Here is a 4,733-nt window from a genome sequence, read left to right as displayed (position 1 = left end):
CCCCACCACAAGTCCAGTCCAACCCAGACAAAAGCAATTACTCCTGAGGTAGGATGTGAGTGTGGGTGTTAGAAACAGAAAAAAAGGGGGGAAGGGAGGGGGAGCAAGAGAAACACACACAGAGGCAGGGATGGACAGCCAGAGACCCAGAGAGACAAGGACCGAGAAGAGACCGACGGAGTGAGAGACAGAGGGACACACAGAGAGATGCACAGGGAGAAGCAGAGACAGAAGATGAAAGAAACCAGAAGGGACACAGACACAGGAACAGGAGGCAAAGGCAGAGGGAAAGAGCAGAGAAAGGGCATATGGAGAGAACACGCCAGAGAGAGACACAGAAAAGGAGACCCATGGATGTTGTGAGACAGAGAAACAGAATACAACACATCGAAAACCCAGTGATGCACCACACTGAGAGAGGACACAGATAAAGACAGAATGGGAGCCAGAGACAGGGAGAACTAGAAAACAGAGGCAGGAAGAGGCAGCGTGCGATATGCAGAGAACAGAAGGCTGAGTGAGAAAACGAGACAAGGCAAGATACAGAAGGGAAAGTCAGAGATGAAAGACAGACGACAGAAAGGTGGAGGGAAGTTGGTGACGCAGTGGGGACTGAGACAGCAAAGCCAGGGAGGAGCTGAAGGGAAGCCAAGTCCAAAGCGATGGGTCTCTCTCTTTTTTTCCCGTCATATACACAGTCAGCTTTCTCCCTGTCCTCCAGGCCAGAAGTCAGAGATGCCCAGGCTCTTCTCACTGTCCTTGGGGGCCCTGACAGGCAATGCCAGAAGAGGACAGGACGGACAGATGGTCTGGGGCAGCAGCAGGGACTGGGCTCGTGACCACAGGGGCAGTTGAGAAGCCACACACCTGTCACCCTCACCTTCCACACACAGGGACAAATACACTGGGGGCCTTGGACAATTTCCTCCCAGTCTGCCAGGCACAGCCGTCCTGGTGAGGGCTTGGAACCCAGGCATAAGGCATTTCCTTCCTGCCCCACAGGGGTGCCCACCTCCGCACCCTATCCTGCCCAGGGGCCTTCATCTTTCACCTAAAACGTGTTCTCCTGTGCTCACACTCAAGCATTCTCTTGCCGTGTCTTCCGGTCTCTGCATCTCTTGCTGTGCTTTACTCCAACTTTTCCACTGATCTACCTCCATTTCTCTTTGTCTGCTCTTGACTGCTCTTTCTCCTTCTGCCTTTCTCTATCACAGGGTACTCTCTGAGCCTCCCCGAGCCTCTCTCACTCTGCTCCCCTCTAGCACATTGCTGGACTCCCCTGTCTCAAACGGTCCATTTGGCCCGCGTATCCACCACACGTCCCAACAGGACTACAGGTAGACGGTGGTGCGAGAGGCCCCAGAAGCGCTCCTGGAGTGGCTGGGGCAGAGGGGACGCTTCCATTCTTGTTTTTACCTCAAGTGCCTTTTTTCCCTCCTTTCTGTGTTTGCCTCCTCCCCGTCTCCATTAGGCCCTACATCTCCACGTGGCTGTCTCTGGAGATAGACGCTAAGGCACAATCCACACCCTCCCCAGCACAAGACTCAGGAGGCAGAGATTCAGGCTCAAAAGGAAAGGAGGCAGCCGGGAAAGAATGGAGAAGCTAAAATGCAGATGAAGACTAATAAAAGGAAGAAAGAAGAGGATGCAGTGGAACTCCAGGGTGAAGAAGCGGAAAGGAATGAAGGCCAGGCACAGAGACCTGCTGGGCAGTGCCAAGGGACAGTCCAGCGGAGGTGGGACACTCATCATGATTTCCAACAAATGTTACTAAAAATTTCTAGGGTTGGACTCTGAGATCTTTCCTTTGCTTGCCAGCCTTCACCACAGAGCCCAGATGAATGTCTTGCTGTATCAGAAATCAGAGCCAAATGCTTGCCCTCAGACCTTGAGGCCTGTGCTTGCCAGGATAGAGGGCACTTGGCCTTCGTTTGTCATGGGACTGTCCAGGATCCCAGGGATCCATTGTTCCCAAACCTGCTAAGAAATGCAATCCATCTTTACCTGCTCCACATCTGTTAGCCCCACTCTGTGGCCAACAGACACTCCCAGCCTGCAGCTGTCTCTATCCAGCCGATCCAGGGACAGCAAATGCAGACAAAGGGATCGAGCAATGTCTTATCACTTCCCAAAGTTCCCCAGCAGTAAATAGCCACTCACATCTTGCCTCTACATCCAGTAAAGAACACTGTCACCCACAGCCCCTGCCCTCACCCTGACTCACAAAGCTGCCACCCATGGAGCACCTTGTGGGTCTCACCCCAAAGCAAGCCACCATTCACCTGCACCAAGAGAACTGAAGCCCTGTCCCAAGCACCCCAAGTCACATGTGTAACAGCGCACACCCAGTCCTAAAGCCAAAGTCTCCCTGGTACAGTTCAGAAGGAGGCTGATTGAGCCTGGGGGTCTGCACAAATACCTGACCCACCTGCTCACTTCCAGGTCTTGTCAGCACCCACCACAGCCCCTACATGCTCCCCTCAGGGAGAACATCTCCACCCTGTGGCTCAATGCCCATCTCTCCACGTCACCTCAGCAGACACAGTCATGGAAGCCTTTCATCCATAGCTAAGCCCCTGCTTCCAAGGCCTTCGGGACTCCCTCAGGAAGCTTGGGTGCCCTGGGGCGCGCCCCCCGGTGAGTGTGTCTGAATCATCTCTGTGACCCTGGGACCTGCTTCATGTCTCCTTTTGTGGAAAGATGGAAGGACAGAGGGAGAGAGAAACAAGGTGGTCACACAGCCCCGCTCCTGCCCTGGTACTCAGAGGGAATTGGGCCCAGATCGCAGCCGGCCATGGGGGCTCCAATTACCACAGTTTCTAATAGTGAGTAAGAATCAGTGGGCCAGCTACCCTTTCCTACCTTGTCCTCTTCTGACCCTTTGGCACCTCCTCTATGGCCTCCCTGTCCCCAAGGCAGGTAGGTCTATTCTTCCATTGCCTAACCCAGAACCTCAGCCCCCCAGGCCAGGGTGATAGCATTTGAGCCTGACTCTTCACCACCCTGGAGGCCCCTTGCAGACCTCAGAGGGTCTGCCTCGTCTCTGCACCTTCAAGGGTGGTTCAAAGCCTAGGAAGAAGAAATCCCAGGAAATGTTGGCTGTAGGAATAAATGAATGGATACTAGTTTAAGTGTCTGTTTCCTCACTTATTAATTCACTCAACAAACACTTCGCCTTTACACTGTGCCAGGGACTGAGTATAGGTGTGCTAGGCAAATTGATTTGTTAGGTCTCCCTTCTCTGTGAAGCTTAAGAGGCAGACACAAACCTGTAACACAGTGACAGTGCTCAGCAGGGAAGAGGGGTTCAGTCCTGTCCAGGGGTTAGGGGAGACTGTTCGAGGCAGGGAAACTTTAGGCAGCTAAGGGAGGGTGAGGGAGAGGGGCAAACAAGAGTGTAGAACAAACCCTGGCATGGCTGGGAGAGGCAGAGGAGGGGGCCAGAGGCAGTGAAAGAGGGAGCTACACCTCAGCAAGAGGCACTCCCCACGCAGGGCTGGCAGTGGGGTCTCTCTCATCCTGGAACTCTGGCTTCCACATGAAGTACTAAGGAGGCCTCCAGTTGTCTTTGGGGAATTACCTACCTTCCAAGCGTAGCTGTAGGAGAAAGAGAGTGGGGGGTGTGGCAGTGTTTGCTGTGCAACAAAATTATGCACCCAAAAGAGTGCAGCTTTCTTCAAAGATGTTTCCCTGGAGGTTGAACTTTTCCTTGATCCACTCATATTTTGGCAACAGCCTTCAAGGCTAGTTTACAAACTCTATCAGTGAAACACATCTCTACTCTATCTGTCTCTATTCTTACTGAAAAATCCACACATAGCCTCAGTATTATCCAGCCCCTTTGCTGCTAAATTTAGCAGAGTTGGTGATAAATCGAACTTCAGATGTTCTCTCAAATCAAATTCACCCCAGAGCACAAAGACTTGCCATCCTGTGGAGATTCCAAACATGGTGGGTTTTGGTAAAGTGGAAGAATGACACCTTTAAGTTCAAGGAGATCTGAGTCCAAATTCTGACTCTAACACTGATTTGATGGGTGGCTTTAAGCAAGTTGCCTTCCCTCTCTGTTCCTCAGCTTTCTTCTCTTGTAACAGGTGACTAATAAGGACCCGAGTATCCCCATACCAAAAACAAACAAACAAACAAACAAAAAAAACAAAAAACAAACAAACAGGTGATAAACACCACTTCACAGGGCTGCAATGAGGAGTAAAAGCCAAGTGGTTAGAATAGGCATATAGGTGGTTCCTAATAAACATCAGTTTCCTCACTGGGACATAACAGCTCTCAGTTGTACATTAGCAACTCTTTCATGCATATGTCTACACAACCTTGGTTATTTAATGGACATCTATTTGAAGACAAAGAACTAAAATTATAGGCCTGACTGCAACCCCTACCAATTTTGAAACATAATGAAAGCCCTCTGTTCCTTTAGCCTAATTTTCAGGCATTCCTCAAAGTCAGGATGCAGCTCCCAAGTCTATAACCTGAAAGCTCTAAGACCCTCTGTACAACTTCAAGGATATCAGAGGACCTGAGGAGTCCTGGGAAAGTTACTACTTTGGTTCCCAGAAGAAGGCATTCTGGAGAAAAGATACATCTTGGAACTAAGACACTCATGTTCTTTCCCAGTTGGAACAGGGATCTATAAGTGGACTTTGGGGGCTAGGGAATATTCCAGTTGTAGCACAGTGGGGTGGTCTGAACTGCTGCAAAACTAGACATCTATG

The sequence above is a fragment of the Fukomys damarensis genome, unplaced genomic scaffold (assembly GCF_012274545.1).
Source record: "Fukomys damarensis isolate Sample0158 unplaced genomic scaffold, DMR_v1.0_HiC HiC_scaffold_19, whole genome shotgun sequence".
Classification (NCBI taxonomy): domain Eukaryota; kingdom Metazoa; phylum Chordata; class Mammalia; order Rodentia; family Bathyergidae; genus Fukomys; species Fukomys damarensis.
Note: the sequence above shows the minus strand (reverse complement) of the source record.